Below are 18,914 nucleotides of genomic sequence, written 5' to 3' on the forward strand. Positions count from 1 at the left end.
AGCAGCTGAGTTTGTTATGCATTTTCTCTTCATTCATCAGGGGCCTATTCATGGACAAAGATTCTGACCTTGCCTCAAGTCCATGGAAACTTGACATTTAAAGAGAATTTATAGCTAGAAAGTTTAAGTGTTGTCTCCATCAGGAAGAACTGACACAAAATGCAATTTTTCATACTTTGTGTCTGATATTGAAGGGTCCAGAGAGCAGGGCACTCCACAAGTCCTGCAAAGAAAAAAATAACTCAAAATGAGAAATGGAGGCCAAAATTCTCTATCTAGGAAAGTAATGATGATGTGTTACTGGCTCCAGGAGAAGCCTGAAGTAGAGGGCAGAAGAGAAGGTGAGACTCAAGGGTGGACTGAAGGCAGGGAGCTTTAGTGTTCAGTGGCTAAATGCAATTTTTTTAACAGATGATTTTAACACTGAGTGAATAAAAGGGATTTCTAGTACTGTTACTCAAACACAAATAGCAGTGAGTGCTTGCAAAGTGGATGAAAAGCATCAGACATTGAGCACCCTAGACATTTCGTCACAAAATTATGTTACAAGAAGTGTCCGGTCCCTGTACTTTTAGATCATATGAAATGTGTTGTACAAATTAAGAAACGGGATATGTATTCATTTTTGTTTCTCCATGACATTCCCCACTGTAGCTCAGGTGTAAGAGTAGATTGTCCTTTGAATGTAGGATTGGTGTTTATTAATTACTAACTTGTTTTCCCAAAAGTGTTATTGGGGGAAACATAATGACTGTCTGGATTATATCTGATACAAAGTTTTGTCTGTTTCTGCTGTACCCACTTTAAAGACATGGGAAGCTGTTTAGGTTGGACCCAGGACTTTGACACAGTCTGAGTCCTGACCTGAGTGTGCCTATACATTAAGGTACCAAAAGTTTAGAAATGTAACCATGAATGAGTTGCCAGCTTGCATTGTAAAGACTCACTCTCTAATTAATAAATCAACCATTCTTAACTGCTTTAATAATTGTTTTGTTTTTTCAAGTTCCTTATTTGAGTCTACACCACGCCCAATGGTTCAACCATTCAATTTTACTCCTCTGGATGTGATAGAGATCCTGAAAGCAACTGGATCCTAACAAATCCGCAGGTAGTGACAAGTCTGGTCCTTACTTTCCCAGGTTAGCTGTAGACTTTACTTTAACTTCTGACCTTTCCAACAATGAGATTACTAAAATGTGGAAATCTGCTGCTCTCCCCAACTTCCGGGTGATCCTTAAATGATGTGCTAAAGTCCTTATGTGCTTAAGTTTGTTAGTTACAACTTAAAGAATTATTAGACACAAATGGTATTTTATCGCAATACCAGTCCGGCTTTAGAAAAACCAACTTAGAACAATAACCTCTTCTAATAAAGTAGTGAATGACATTGATTACTATCTGTGTTAATTTAGTTTGATTTATTGTGCACTGTATGTTATTCATCAGATAATGGCCAACGCATCAGCTGTAAGTATTCAATTTTAATTTCATTTATTAAAGCAAGAAGCCCAAATAACAGTGATTTTAGAACAGCTAAGGGGCATTCAGAAACCTTCTTAGCTGTGATCATTGTAAGCCACAGCCTCTTGTTGCCTAAAGCTATCATAAAACAGTTACTACATATAACTGCCAAGGTTTCATAAAATAAACACAGCAAAAAGAAAAATAATCAATTGATAACAATCCTTTTTACGCCAAGCAGTGCAGTTCTTTGAAGATATTTAGTGAAATGGTTGCGTGTTCTACAAATGTTGGTTCCCAAAGTTATAACAGTATTAGAGGAAAAAACTTTTAAATATGCGGCCCACTCCTCCTAGAATAATCTACAGGAAGACCTGAATTTGTCTGAGGTGATTGCTCTAGGGGAATTTAAGTCAGGTTTAAAGGATCAAGAAATTAGTACTCTTGATCAATGTGATTGCTCCTAAATTCTGAGTTTTAGTATTGAATATTAACTGGATTCGTGTGTAGTGTCTTAAACTTGTATTTGTCTGTTTATATTGTCGTAACAATGCTTAACCAGTTTTATGGTCGACTCCTTAACCCAGAGGCCAGCAGGTGGCCCCTAAATGTAAGGGCTGGCATGTGGGGGAAAAATGTAAATCAGTTTGGAGTAAATAAATGCCATGTACATCACCTTTAATTTCACAGCACATATTCTACCTGAAAAAATTGCAGTCAAGAATCACTGAGCTAAACACCTCATAATACGACCCAGCCGTAAACTGCAAGAGTTTCAAACTGAAACTGAACTTGCGAAGCTATGTTGTATAAAGGTGTTCTTTGATCTGGAGCGGCTGTCTAACTTCTTATCAGACAATGGTGTGACAAGAGCGGAAAGCTCTGAGGTAATCTTTGTTATTCTGCTAGAAGTAGTGTTGCCCACAGGGAGAGGATTCCCAGACTGTTTAATCAGCCATATTAATCATACATTATTTATTACAATTACAAGAGCTACTCTGTGTGCAGCAGTAGCCTCAGCCCTCGAAGGCAACAGCATGAGAAAGAGTGTGTGAATAGATTAAACTGAGCCTTTGGCACTTCTCAAAGAACAAAATGTATCGTTCAGGACCGAGTGAAAAGACATCTTTCTATCAGCCCTACATGATGTCAGTCCAGAGGCAAAAAGGAATGACACGTTACTGCTCTGTGGTATATCACACAAAATGTCAGAAATGGCCTTAGAGCCTGCACTTTTCAGCTGTGTCCGTACTTCAAGGCACCAGGTTAAGGCATTAAAGTTGATTATCTCCTCCAGATACGAATGCTTTAATTAACAGGGAGACAATGGTGAAAAATGTGTAAAAGTACATGCCTCAGTTGTGTTTATCAGTTGCTCGGTTCACTACCATACTTTTTGAGAGCAAGCATCTGCTTGCCAAACACAAAGCATAGCAGAGAGCTTGCCATTACAGGTATTTCTCCAGGCCATCCATCATTGTGGCACGGCAGCGCTGAGGTATGCTTAGGTGAGCCTGATTAAAGTCAAGGATGCCTCCCGACCCGCTCCCAAGGAAATGAGAGGGGGGGTGGGGGGGACTTGCGCCCCTGCTCCATCCATCTCCCTACTGCTTTATTCATGTGCTATCTGGTTCACTGGCTTTTGCTTCGTGTTCCCTCTCCATTACTTGAATTCTACAGCAGGTGCTGGTGAATTGTGCATGTCTCATTATATGTTTCACAATACTTTCCTCTCACTGCTCTTTTGTGTGTGGATGATTGTGCCTGGAAAGATTATCACCAACCATCTATTCACAAAATCTACCTTTTCAGATAAGGAGAATAAAATTAACCGTTGAGTCTATTGTGTGTATGACAGTTCACAAAATCCTTTTAATAACAATAGAACACTACTACAAGTGTTTCTACTTCTACACCTACTGCTAATGCTATTAATAAAAACATAAAATTAAGAGGGCATCATTAAATCATAAAAGGTAAAAAATATTAAACATACAGCAATATTAAATGTTAAACCTACCTGTGTATCTGAGGCTTGCAGAATCTTTAGTCTTTATTAATATCACCCTTAATCTTCCTTTTTAATATTACATGTTTTCAAACTTTCTTTAGTTCATTTTATTGGTCTAAGAAGTACTTACATCTTTTTCTTAAGTAAAAATGGCAATTCAACAGAGTAAATTCTACAAGTAGAAAGATCAGCATTAAATTTTACCAAGTAAAAGTACAAAAGTATTAGAATCAAAATATATTACCAATTGTCATATTACTAATTGTGCAGAACGATGCATGTATATTATTCTATTCGATCACAAATATTGATACATAAACAACTTCATTATTGCAGCTGGTAAACGTTGGACTAATTTTAATTACTTTACTGATGAACATCCCCCGGGGATCAATAAAGTCTCATCTCTTAACTTAAATAATAATTTGTTTGTTGATAGTTTTTTTTTTTAAATTATAATTAAATCTGCAAAGTAAGTTGTAAATAAAGTTACAATAAAAATGTAGTGGAGTAAAGAGTACAAGGTTGCCTCTGAATTGTTGAAGAGTAGAAGTTAAAAGTAGCAGAAAACAGAAACATTAAAGGAAAGTAAATATTAAATACACTCAAAATTGTACTTTAGAACAGTACTTGAATAAATTTACTTAGTTAATTTCTACGACTGACAACTTGCCTGATTTTAAATACCTCTGAGTTTGAAATGTTTTAATAATTAATTGATTATTACTATTAAAGTCATCATCATAAAAGACAAACACAAAAGTCTTTAAGAAAAACTTTTTCCCACTTCACCAGCATGTGAGGCAGGAGCTGAAGATAAATGGAGGTTTCAAATAGCGGCTCTCAGAGTTAAAATGTTTACAGTGTGCCCCTGGACCGTGCTTTAAAAGTAATGAGTAAAATTTTAAATCATTTCCAAACGGTTAATCCGTGCGGAGATGCCTGAATTGGAATGATGTGATTTTGTCTGCTTTTACCAATTACAATCCTGGGGTGTTGCATTCAAAGCAAAGTGTAAATGTGAGGGATATGTGACTTGATACCAAAACAGAGAGTTATAGTAATATAACCTAGATTTTAGGAAATTAGGAATGTAGCAATTACATTTTCCAAATGGTGCATTATAATAACTTATAACAACCAAAAATTGGTCTGAAAGGGAAGGATGCAGCACTTCCCTCTCTGTATTCGGAACAGTGGTCCTTGTTTACTGTTACACAGTTAGAAATTTTTTTTTTTTTTCAGGTAAAACCATTTTGGACTTGTTTTTACTTTACTACAGACATCTTATTATATCCAGTGCTTTGTAACTGAAGAATTCCTTGAGAATGACTGAAAATTCTTACATAAAAATGTATCAAATTATGTATTTTCTTTTCTGTATACATTTAGTATGTCATAATTAAATTAAAGAAAACATTTGTTAAAAGGACAATTATTAGCTTTTTGTTTTTTCAGATGGAGACACTTTATCTGTGCCAAAAAATAAATAAAAAATCAGCTGTCCAATGAAAACCTGGGCGCAGGCCAGGCCTGCAGAGCTTATCATTGCTGACTAGATCTGTTTGCATCCAGGACAGACAGTCTTTAAGTTTCTAAGATATTAAAACATATTCTAAGGCAAATTGGTGTCCAACGCTTGCTTTAAGAAATTGAAACCATGATTTTAACAGTTACGCTGGGAACACACTGGATGTGTTGCGTGAGCGTGGCGGCTGCTGTCACTGAGCTGCTGTGGAGAAGCATGCATGTGTATGCTGCGTCTCTGCTGTGTTGCTGCTTTTGCCAGCTCTGTCTGGCTACATAGAGTTTGCAGATTACTGGAATGGTGGATTTCTTTTCATTATAAATTTATTTCTGATTTATTTTTGACAGAAAATGTCAGTAAAGAGCCACTGTCTCCACATGCAGCTGCTAAAATCGTTAAAAAATATATTTATATTTTTTCATGTCAGTGTCATATTCATATTCAGCCTAGACAGACATCTATAGTGGAAGGTGTCAGTTTTATGCAATATTGCTTTTCTCTGTCTATTTTTGCTGGGAGATGCGTGCGTCACACATGAAAAGGTAAGACCAAATCTCTAGATCATGCAATGCAGCCATTTTTAACCGTTAACATTGGCGCCGAAATGAAAACCAAGACGTTCCGCAGCTGCCACGCACACGCCATACAACCAGTGTGTTCCTGCAGCCTTGTACAACAATTACTTTGTGGCCACAGAAAACACTATAGCTCACATGAAATCTTCAAGTACAGTAGCACGGGTACTTGCATGATTGGATACTTTGTTTTTATCCATAAATCTCATAGAGTTATGGAGGAATATTGTTTGTTAAATGCTGCTAAAAACATAGATTTTGAATTAACTATGATATAAGCTCATTTTTCAAAAATACTGCTGTCCTTATTTAGACACATGAAGTGAGCCACACAACAAAAACTGCTAAGAAAGGCTCTGTTTCAAAACTGGACTGATAGTTATTGATGCAGATATAAATGTCAATGTGGTCTTGAATGAGGTTTGCTTATTCCTGGGACAGAAGCTGGAACCTCTAGTTTCACTTAAGCTCTCGAGAGACTGTACATTTAGTCACATTTGTGATTGACTGCCTGCAGATGGACTGTGATAGACTGTGCTGCAAGAGGCTGTTCAAACAGACACTTAGAGGGAGCTTCTTGGCACAGTCCAGTAGTGCCAAAATAGTCTCAAAATTTACCTTCAAGTTGATTTCATATCTCTGTGACACAGACTCAACAAGCAAACTCAAATCATAAGCTTCACAAAAGGAGAATTTATTCCAGTTCTTTCATGCTGTAAGGCCAAGTGGGAACAAGTACTGTAAACGAAAAACAGGACAGTGCCTAAGATTACACCTTGAGGAACTCAACAAGGTGATGTCTGCTGAAAAATTATTTTCTTGTAGTGAGTGGGAATATTGTAGTGGTATGAGCTCAAACAGTTTAGTGTTTTGTCTTTGATGTCGACCCACAAATTTAAGGCAGCCCATTCAAATCCTGTGTTGTCAAATGGTGCATCGAGATCTAATAGGATTAAAACCGAACTTTTAACCTCAATCTGCTGCCAAAATAAACTCACTGGGTGTGACTGTACAGATGCAATCTCTGTTTCATTGATCTCATACCCTACATAAAACTGAGGCTGTCTGAAGTTACTGTCTATACCTAGATTCATTTAAATTTTTCAAGGTAGTATTGCACTGTCAAATGTAGAAAATGTAGATTCTATTAGACACAAGAGAGAAACCAAAATATTCCCGATTCCTTGATACAAGCCAGTCAGGTGGAGAGATTAACCTCTTTTGTGCATGATTGAATAAATCCACTTGTTGGATGTGAGAATTAGGAGCCTGCTGATTTAAAAAGCCTGGCTAAAATCATCATCATCATCTGAGCAGTGCATTGATCAGCAGTAATCACACAAGATTATTTTGATGACTGTACTGAAAGATTTATCAAAACTAATACATATATCAGCGTTAACTGATTTCTTTGTGCAATAGGGGGCATGAAAACGGGTTGTTATTAGCAAACAGTTGCCAATTTGCACATCCAGCAGTTACAGAGCAATAAATGAACATTATCGTTGATTTTGAGTTGTGTTTCTGGCTACCTGGTAAATGTAAATTCTCCAACTTACACGACCGCTTAGGTCACTTGAATCTTCTCCCAGATACGACCCATTGGAGTGTACCAGCAGCAGGTGTACCTGATCTTCGTCATCATGGTCACAATAATAAACACATAGTTTAGGTTGTGGAACAATCATGGATAAAACAAACAACACTGACTATCACTCTTTTCTCAAGGAAATATAGCTAAATGCTCCACTGCGCTCACCAGCTATTTGCTATCTTTAGCTGTCTTCCATTTGGTGCAGGGCAGGAAGTAAACAATAAGCTTTTAGAGCTTTTTCACTGACAACAGCTGCCTTCTGTGGCCAACAATGACGCTATGAGAGTGGTGAGAGTGAACCAGATGTACACTCTCAGTACAGTTGTGGGCCAGAAAACTAAACAATGAGCTGAAACTCGCAACAAAGCTCTGCAAAGCTGAGGAGAGCTGCAGATTCGAGTGGAAACTCTCTGTGGGTTCACTACAAGCAAACCCTTGTCATTTGATTGAATGAAATTGTAAAAAAAAATATTGATTATAGCAACTTACAGTATATAAATAAACTAGGTCTTCACAGGAAGGTCATGAAATCTGGATCGTTTCACAGTATATCTACACAAGCAGAGCTATTCAAAGTAAAACTTTCTATCCACAAAGGGAAGGGTAGCAACATTTTTGCTTTGTTTTGCTGCTCTTGTAAGGTAGAAAATATATAGAAAAATATTCAGTTTCACGCTCCCTATAAGAATGTATGAGCTTTCTGAATCTTGTTGGACGCTTTTCAGTTTGCAAAATAAAACAAGAACTTGTGAGATTAATGCAGCTTACCTATGTGGATCATTGAGGCTTTTCTATATACTCGCCAAAGATGTGGGAATGACCTGAAGCCTCGGTCAATTACGTTTTTTTCTTGTTTTTATGCTTCTAATGGGCTATTTTACCTCAAGAAGCTTATCTTGCCATTGGAGTGAATAAACCTGGTGTAATGTATGTTTGCAGTTCAAAATACGATTAACTTCCTTTCACCATTGTTTAATGTAGTACCTTTTGTGAGGTGATCTATTTTTGGTTTAAATTATACAGCCACTCTTAGTCAGTGGAGTAAGAGTGAAGTAAGTGCCCCTCATTCTGACAGCTCTCACATTAACAGGCACCACATACAAATGAGGCAAATCAGGCAACACATGTGATGGTTGATTAACTAACAGAGTCAAACCAGTGTATATCAGAAACAGTAGTAGCCAGGGAGAAATTCCCTGGGTACTGACTGAGCTTTCAGCTTCCAAAGTACTGCACTGTAATAAATTATTAGTACAGTTAAAAACAAAACCATTGTACTTGTAGAAGCCCCAGAAATAATATCACAGTCGAGATTCTTGGCTTCCAGTTTCAGGGGAGACATCCTGGTATTAACAAATGTTTAATGTGATTTTTGTTTCAGGGATAGTTGTTCCTTTAAGTACCTCAGGATTCTTTTGGCAGTTGCAGAGGACATATAGTGCAATCCTCTAATGACAGTCAGGCCCGGCTTGGCTCACATATTACTGTGAAGAGGTAGTAGCTACAGCAGATCCTGTTAGTTTCAATTTGCTTACTGCTGCTGAGCCAGCAGACTGAACTGAATGATAAGGGAACAGAATCAAGCCTAATCCTTCTATCTCCCTCCCTCTCTGTCTCTCTCCCTCAAACTAACCACAACCAGTTGATCTGCCATCACCTCCGGCTGTGAGAAGAAGCCAATAAAATGTTCCCCTGGATGTGATGTGATGTACGTTTTATTGTCTTCCACATCGACTAATTTTCATTTCTTACTAAGATGCAAGCAGGGAAAAATAAAAAAGCTCAGCGCCTTGATTTTTTTTTTCCCTTTCTACTTCTTTTTTACCTTCTCCCCTGGCAGTACACGAGGGTTTGAAAAAGGCTGCTTTACTAAAGCCTTCCCTTGGTGTATTTGACATTATGTGGCAATGCAGGGATGGCAGTCAAAGCAGCATAATCTGGGCCCCCTACCATCTGCCTGGAATGTGACCCATGCTCATGTTTTGAAGAAACACAGCACACAGAAATGTGACTACAATTTTAATGATGTAGCGTATGATTTACCTATAAGTTTTTGATAATATGCAGACTGGTACACACCATTTCTCAGATTCTGCACTTATATGGATGCAACAGAATGGGTAAGCATTAATTTAATACAGCAGCATACTTCATAACTTCATGCTACTTTACTGATAAGTAGGGGAACATTTCATGTGAGTGATTCACCTTGAGTAAAAACAAGTCAAGCTCAGTGCTAAAACACTTTTGAGAACATATTTTTTTGATTCTCCTTTTGAAAGGTTTTTCTTTTTTTGCTGTTTATTGTGCTTCATTTGACTGCTGTCAGAGCTGTTTCATGTGCATGAGTATTTGAATTTCGACTCAAAGGGAGCACCTCTGTCTGAACCAGAAACTCTGCAGGAAGCTCAGCAGAGGAAGGCAAACAACCCAGAAAACAGACCTATGTGTGTGTGCGTGTCTGCATGTGTGCGTGCATATGTGCTGTGGAAAGGAGAGGAGCGGTTAACAATGGGCTGATGTAGATCAGAAGAGCCACCTCCAAGTATGTTATTTGTATTCATTCGGTATGAAAAGCTTTGAATAAAGGATTATTTATAAGGAAAGAAGGATAGACACAGACTTTGCAATTTGAATTTTTGTAATTTCCTGAGAATCATACACCATTGTTTAGTTATTGATACATGAATAATAGTTCAATAGCGATCTATTAAAAACAAATATAAATAATGCATTGAAATATTGCAGATTAACAGCAGTATGTTAACAGTTAGCTACTTACCACCATCACTTTTGATACATGGAGTATTCAAATTCACATTATGCTTTTCACGATTGAAAAGCATAATGTTTGTGTATTTTAGGACAATGGAGCTTGTGATTGCAATTTTGCAGCCAAATTTTGTCTCATGTCTCAAGTTTCTGAGCTGAGAACGACAACACAAGAACAGATTTTCTACTGTATTACCACAAAATGATGAGGTATTTTTTTATTGAGAGCATTTGGTAATGGATTACCATAACAATAGGCAAGTTCTAAGTCTATAGTCTACTCACATAAACGTAAATCATGGTAGAATTGGTACCTGAAAAAGCAGGCTTACTGATATATTGTACAACAACAATGTTGTTTGCCTTGTAAAATGTTTAGCTGTATTATAAAGAATATATGTGTTTGCATGGCTAATAATGCAGAAACTTCTCTCTTTCTTTCCTTATTGGCTTCTGAATACAAATAACACCGAATGTGTTTGTATTAAACTTATTTCACTCATCATTTCTGCCTTGTTGAATACCATATTTATATTTTTGTTGACTTTCAAGAAATAATAGAGTAACTTCAATCACACTAGTCAATAGTCTGCCTAGGAATGGACCTTTTAAGGCATCTGCAGTCACTTGTTTCTGCCCCATTGTTTAACCCCATTACCATTCAGTTCAAAGGAATGCATTTTATTAAGCGTTGCTGTATATTGGGTAAACTTTAAATAAAGCTCTGATTTGTTTTATCATTTGTAAGTCTCCTTGATTTTTAATTTGAATTCATATATATGTATTAGGTGAACCTGGATTAAACTAATGCAGTATAATGGAACAGGCCTTTCAGTAAATCCTCGTTCATGAGAATTATAATGTTCGGTATTTGCTGAATCTGTTTGAGAAGTGTTGGTTTATTTTAATGGTCAGTGTGGAGGCTGTAATTGTGGTGATGTTTAAGTGTATTGAGAAGTGTTCCTAATAGTTTGTCAAGTCTAATTCCTATAAATGGGATGGACAAAAAATGAGGAACACCTCTCAGTATAGGGTTAGTTTATATACAGTGGTGGCCAAAAGTCTGAGACCACTTTCCCATGTAGCCTCACATATTGCTTTCAAAATAAGTCTCAAAAAGGTAACAGGTAAGGTATATCATAAAAGTTCTTACAAGCTATTGTCTATATGGGGATATATCTGGGTTTGAAACAATCTGTGAGGTTATTTTGGCCAGTCGTGACAGCTCCAAAAGGCTTTTTGAGGGACACCTGCAGTGACTGAGGCCAGTGTCAGGATGAGTCTCTATGACGTGAATGAAACTGAAAGTAGCGTCCTTTGTAAAGGTTGAAACGTGAAGAGTGAAGTACACGCAGCAAGCAGCAGGCGCATTCAAAATTTCTCCAGGAATTTTCGAATACTTTTAATGTTATACTCTACCGGGGCAATCGTCCATAACTGTGTCATCAGTTCAGCTCTTTCTTGTTCAACTTTCTGCATGACATAAAAATATGTTCAAATGAGCGCAGCGCAGTCACCTGCTTCTTACAGTGTGTTTTGTCTGTATGCTAATCAGGCTGCGCGGACTCCGTGACGGGATTGGTCGAAGCAGAGAGGAAGAGCCTCCAACTCCACGGCCGGCTTCTCGTATTTGGTGCGGCAATGATCCTGAGTCCTCACCACAGCTGTAGCCGTTCAAGCATTCAGAGGAAAAGGGCTTAAGAACCCAGCCAGCACATCATTAGTGGCGGCTGACATGATAGGCAGTGCGCCTCTTTACCGCCTTTGTCAACATGTGTGTGTAATTTGTGATTTGGTTTGAGATGCTGGTAGTGATTGTTTGGGACTGGGTTAGTTTTAAAATTCTGATTGTGCATCACACTCTTAGAAAAAGACTGTTGGACACATTAGGAACAAGGGTGCTGCTTGTGTTTTGGGGTTGGTTAGAATCGCACAGTTGGGCTCTTTGTTGGCTCCTTTTCCCCTACTTTAGTTATCCTCTCACCTTGTTTGTATTTTTGTTTTCTTATTTAGCATCCGGGTTATGCAATAAATTTGATTTACGAATAACACCTGGTTTTATGTTGTTTCCCTTTTCCCCTAGCTGTGTCGTAACATAAAGACTGCCAACATATGGTGACTGGGAGGACAATACACCATGATTTCTTTGTATATAGAAACCAACATGGCTGCAACTGAAACCTGGCTCTGTGAGCAATCCACGATCAGTAAGTGAAATACTTGGTGAGTAAAATTTCCCGGGCTGTTATGTCTTCTTTGCTTGCAGAAATCAACTGCCTGGTGCTGGATGTGAGTCCCAGCATCTGAGGTTTTTCTTTCCCAGGAAAATGGTTCCACAAAGGGTTTATATCTTGATGCTTCATGTGATCAGTGCAACGTCTACTGGCCTGAATGCAAAATGGGCAAATACAAACGTTCGTACGTTACAGATTGAATGTAGGTATAAGGTAAAGCATGATTGTATTTTTATATTCCAAGCATAGATTTATATACTGTCAAAGCAAATCAAAATGTTTTGTATGCATCGAATGTGTCAATATCAGTTAAGCAATTACAATGTGAAAGACAGTGTTTGAGTAAAATTTTGCACTCAAGTTCCCACACAGTGTAACACTGAAGTTACAAGTAGAATTTTGAGCCTATTTTAACAGTTTATATTTTGTGTAATTGCATTTCCACACACAGTTAAACATTTAAGATGAGTTAAAATGATATTGTGTTTATTACATTTAATTCGTCGTCATATCGAATGCATCAGAAAACAACGTGGATGTTATTACTGATATTTGGTTTGAATATTACAATTAAAATACTTGTTTGGAAACTTGCTGTCTCTGATTTGTTTGTAAGGAACTTATTTTGATGTAGTGAGGAATTACTCGGTAACAACTGTTTTTAAACAAAACTGTTGTTGGCTGTAACTATGTACCTGGGCTCAAATTAGGGTCAAAATGATTTTGAGCTTGTAAAGTGATGTTCACAAATAAATTCCAGTGTTTGTAGTTGTAAATCAACCTTTGTAAACCTGTAAAATAAATCTGCAGGAGAAATTAAAGTTTGCGTATGTGAAACAATTGCACTTGTGTTGAAGAGATTTGTATTTGTTGACAGTCTGAATCAAAACTCACAAAAAATGATCAATGTTAAAGAAAGACAGTGTAAAAGAAGAAATGGATTTGTCAACATCTGTGTTGCGATACAGAGCAGAAAACAGTAAAACTCTGGTCAAAAGTTCCTACAGTGTGACACTGAAGTGACAAGGATCAAAATTTGTACTTGTCAGTGTCACATACTGGGAATGTTCACTGAGTTTTCCAGTTTTCTGCTCTTTATCTCTGTACACAGACGTCCACAAAGCATTTCTTTTTTCCTTGTGTCTTTGTTTAACCTCAACACTGATCATTTGTTCAGTTTTGATCCACACAGTCTCAACAAATACAAATCTCTTTGCCACAAGCACAATTTGTTTTCACGTACAACTTGAATTTCTCTTGCAGATTTATTTTCCAGGTTTACAAAGTTTGATTTCCAACTACAAATATTGGAATTATTTTTAAACATCACTTTATAAGCTCAAAATCATTTTGAGCATAATTTGAACCGGGGCTAAGTCGGGAGCTAAGTCGTTCAGACTAGCGGCTAGCTCTGCTTTTGCTGGGCGCAAGGCCGTGGCCGGGGGGCGCGAGCTAGCCGCCGGGTGGCTCGCTCTGCTTTTGCTGGGCGCAAGGCCGTGGGGCGCGAGCTAGCCGCATTTTTTATTTATTTATTTATTTTTTTTAATTTAAATTCTTTATTGGGGGAAAAAACATGGACAAGCAGGGGGGTGGGTGCTAGCTTACTAGCATTAGCAGATAGCATTAGCAGCTAGCATTAGCTTTTTTTTAAAATTCTTTATTGGGGAAAAAAACATGGACAAATAGAACACGGGGGTGGGGCGCTAGCTTGCTAGCATTAGCAGATAGCATTAGCATTAGGTTTTTTTTCCCTGTCTTTTAGCTCTGTGTTTGGTCTCCACCAGCTCCTGAGTTAAATCTGTCTGTTTAGCTTCTTAATGCTCCACTATGTTCACCAGCTGCTCTCGGACCGTGTCTGTCTGTTTGCTGCTGAGAGGTCGTGGACAGTGCTACAGCCAAAAAAGTATATATATGTATTCAAAGATGACAAAGATGGTAACTGAATCGTTATTTTGGTGCACAGCTCTTTTTTTCTTTTCAATTATATTCTTAAATTGCATTCACCACACTCTTAAAAAGGTCTTAAAAACTCTACACCACCAAGATAGGAAGTTAAAATGAGCGCAGTGCAAAGACTGGACATTGACTGTTTCCCTGGTAAAAATGTTGTAAATAGTTTCCATTGGACACAATGCTTTTACTATATGTAAAAATTCATTTGTGCTTTCCTAAGGTCGTCAGATGTCTCACTATCACAGGGTGGAGCCCTGGAGAGTGATCGTCAGTTTCACCTGTACCTCAAGTTCTATTAGTAAGTTATATGATACGTTTATGGCGCAACAGTCACTCACTATCACCTCTTGAGGAACAAAGTGGTGTTACAAGATGAGACGGACTGTTCAGGACATCCAGCACCAGCCCTAGGTGGTGCTTCTGTTGTGACATATAGCAGACTCTTAAGTCCTTAAGTCCACTGATTGAATGACATGTAGTATACATGTCATTCAATCAGTGCAAAGGTGAATGAGATAAAGTAAAACCAATAAATAAATAAAAATCTTTGACATAATGTGGTAATTATTGGAAAGGTTTAAATGTACATTATGATAATTTGTGTATCATGAGAAAATGCTTCAGGCTATAATAAACAGAGAGACAATAAATAGAAATAGTAGCAGGTTTCACACTCAAACATAGTAAGTTGTGAGGAGCCCAGAGATTGTGTGTGTGCCTGTGTGTTTGCGTGTGTGTGTGTGTGTATGTGTGCGTGTAGTGGGGATGTGTGTTAGGGCTGCTGGTGGTGGGAGTAGTGTGACAGCTCTCAGGAAGAGCCTGGGGAGGATTGGACCATCTCATAAAGGATTTTGCAGCAGATGGTTGTCTGCCTGGTCGGGGTGAATGGTGATCCTCCCTGCCCTTGTCTCTGACCTGGTGTCATCCTTTTCCAGTATGGGGGGCGGCTGAATGCTGGTGATTTTTCTTACTGGAGCTTGCCCTTGGAGCAGGAACACAGTAGGCGTATTTTGACCACGGCTGTATGAATGCTTTCACTTACAGGCCTGCATTATTAAATGGGGATTGCTTATGAGGTGTTGATGACCCTCATGAGATGCTCTTAAGACGTATTATCAGCTCTGAACTCTGAAAAACATCTTCCTGCTCCCATGGCCAGTCTTATCACCTATCTCCAGTCATCCTTTACAACTCCAGGTTTTACTTCTGTGTTGCATCACAGATTCAAGGCTTTGCTTTCCGAAAGTTGAGTGAGAATTAGTGAGGTTGTTTTAATTGGGCTTCCCTAAGCCATTATGTTTATGAATTCTTTAATCAAGAGGTATTCCCCAGGACATTGGGAAATATTTCATGTATGACAGCAAATGATGATCTCATAGACTCTGTTTTGAAAAAAATAGAAAATTTACCATGGAAGAATAAAATATTTATGATGCATTTGGAACAAATCCCATCCTGTATTCGCCTCTGCAATTTCCTTTGAATGTGGAGCAGAGTGAAAGAGGCAGGAGCTCTGTGCTGCTCTCTCCAGAGATGCCTGTAGACAAATGCTGGCTATATCAAAACTTCAGTGCGGGAGGTGACAGTGTCAGCTGCTGAACTGTGGGGGAGTGCAAACTGCTGGCAGAAAACAGTGTTTGAGCTGGTATTGGATTCAGGCTTATAGGGTTGTCTTTTGGAGGGTTTCTCTACTGACACCTAATGGCTAAGTGATATAAAATATTCAAAATATCTTCAAATAATTACAGAATGACTGTAGACATGGCACATAAATCTTATCCTTAAAACAGCTGGGGCTCCCAGAATAAATCCACTTTTACAGCATCTTTGCCGCTGCTACATTTTTTTTTTCACTTTCTCACTATAAATAATAAGCATCCCTTTTCACTTTTTATCTCACACCTTTTTCTGCTTTTATGTGCTGCTTTATTTATGGAAAAAGAGAGTAGTGGTATTTTTGCACATTTTTGCAACATTTTGCTGTAGTTCTGATCTATTGAGTGTGAACAGGAACCATGTTCACCTGGTGTTGTTTAAGGCCCAACACAGAGCAGGAAATAGAACATAATGCCTCACTTTTCAATTGCTTGAAGGTTAATTATTCAAGACTTCCCTCTCTCCACAGCAGGCTGAGAACAGCAGGATAGCATGGTGAGCTGCAGTTTCTTCTTTATTCCCTTGGAGAGTGTCAGAAGTTTAAAACCACTGTTCAAGTATAATTGAAATGCACACGTTGTCTGAAGACTGGCGCCTTCAACCAACGCACAAGGAAAATAGCAAACATAACCTCAGACATACCACAAACATAACCTCAGATACCCTCTATCTAAGCAGAGCAATCAGCAATGTGATCCTAATCAGCAGCAAGACTAAACTGTTCTCTGTTATTTTGATTATGCATTCATTGTGAGTGTAAATTATGTGTGTAGATTAGTTGCTTCATCTGATTATAAATAAAAGAACATACCAGTACTTTATAATGAATATGTTGTTCATAATGAGGTTTTTAGTTTTAAAAATCAATTAAAAACAATTCAACTACACACAAGGAGCTGAAACTCTTGTGAGACTTGAGTAACAAAAGAAACCTTAATTAAAAAAGGCAACAGAAGGAATGTCTTCACCAGATTCATATTCTGTAATCTCCACAAAATTTCTCTTTCATTTTTGTATAAAAGCCTCTTTTATTTTCCAAACCCATCTTTTTTCATCGTTAGTAATCAAAACTACATACAGAAAAATTTCACTAAATAAATATTACACAACAATGAACAAACAATGTACATGCTGCATTCAATTTTAGCAGAATGGGAAGAACAGGTAAAACACAATTTATTCTGAATTGAGAGTTATTCCAAGGTGGTTAGCCGAGGGCTAAGTTACCTGCTTGTTGTGTTGCGTATTTAAAGCAGTTAATTAGCTTAACTGGTTGTACTATTGTTAATATTGGATGTTGTTTTGGTGTAACTGCCAGTTTCACCATGAGGGACATATCGTCTGTGTCGCATATTCCCAACATCTCTGACTCGAAAATGATAAACAATGAGATGTCAGAAATAATCATAACAAAATTCAGATGGCTCAGATGAACAGTTTTTCCCACTCGACTGCTCGTAATTACGGTTGAAGTGATATGACATGAATACAAAAAAAAAACAAAAACACATTAACCTTAAACAGCTAGTTTACTGGCTAGCTTTGTTAGCAGTAAACTAATGACAGCAAATAACAATCCACTAATCACGAAACATCCCTAATATATGTGTTCCCACAGATAATGTTCCAACAAGGGCATTTCGGGAGTAAATAAGAGGCATGTCAATATTTGCTGGGCACAGATCCCGGACAAAATAGTGGATGTAACAATGTCAGTTGAAGAGATATGTCAGTTACCAAGAACACTGTATGTGAGAAAAATGGTAAGAATGGAGCTTGTTCAGTGGTGCACCATTGGCACCTGTGTATCACTTTGGTTCTTGTATTTCAGAAGGGATGTAAAGATGGCGGACAATACTCATCGTCAGCTTAAGTAGAAGAATGGACAAGCTAGCGCTAGCGATACCCCAGGCTTGTCAGATCAGACGTAACAAGGGTTATGGGATAGGGTTACAGCCCAACGCTCGTTTCAATTATATCATTGGTATTGATCGCTTTTTGTAAGAGAATAAAGTGAAGTAATCAAGTGACAACTAATTATCAATTATCAAAATTAACAATATAGTGTTTAAAAAAAAAAAAATCATGACATTGTTAGTAGTGAACTATGTATCTACTTTGATATACTGTAATCTACCGTGTGTACAATGAATCAGATTGCGATCCTTTGTATGGGCTACTAATTAGGTAGAGTTAACATGTCCTCTTCTTGGAACACGACAACAGCCATTGGGTCCAGTTCATCTGTTACTGGCATGTACCTTTGCCAGTAGTGGTTGCTACTAGCAACAGAATGTTCAACTGAAACCAACTGCAGGTGGCAGAACAGTGGGCATCAAGGCCGCCATTTGCTCCTGGATTTTAGACTACAGAGAGCCACCTCTTTCACAAATCACAAATGACCCTGTATTCAAAAGTAGCTCTGCCAGAACTTAACTGTAAAACTTGCTGACCACATTGTAGCAGTGAGCTTCAAAGGCTGATGGGTGGTGCATGGAAAATCACCTGATGCTTAACAAGAGGACTAAATAAATGAGAAGAGCAACTCCATCAGTAATAACTTCATTTAGAATACTCTGGTGATTTGACTCAACTTTAGATGACTTTCTTCGTTTTTTGTTATTGTTGATGCTTTTTTGAACACCTTAAGAAGGACAAAGCAAAAAAGAAATTACTTTCCATTATATTCCTCTCAGAAATTCTTTTAACCAAACAGCTGTAGTCTCCTAAAATGTGCCACTGAGCACTGAGTGTATTGTTCACAGCAGCAGGTGATTTCACTGATTTAAAACACCTCTCTGGTTGAAAGTGTCTTAAACAGTGAAATAAAATGCTCAGCTTGAACATACATGGCTCCACCAAATTAAAGTATAACCCTGCTTTCAGTAATCATGTTGTGTTAAAAAAAAAAAACCAAAAAAAAAAACAAAAAACAAACAAACAACTGAACCAGCATCCAGATATGACCAAAAATCAGCCACTGGCTCCCCTTCCCTCCCCGCAGCAGAAACACTGTCACCATTGCAGATACAGCTATGGAAAGCTGCATTTTCTGATGAAAGTGTGTGTGCTTGCAGAAGTCTCCTGGAGCTTTTTCCTGGGGTGTTGATGATGATGATAATGACAA

Source organism: Seriola lalandi, unplaced genomic scaffold, assembly GCF_002814215.2.
Source record: "Seriola lalandi dorsalis isolate HSWRI2012SDOR001 ecotype SW California unplaced genomic scaffold, Sedor1 jcf7180002054938, whole genome shotgun sequence".
In the NCBI taxonomy this organism is placed as follows: Eukaryota; Metazoa; Chordata; class Actinopteri; order Carangiformes; family Carangidae; genus Seriola; species Seriola lalandi.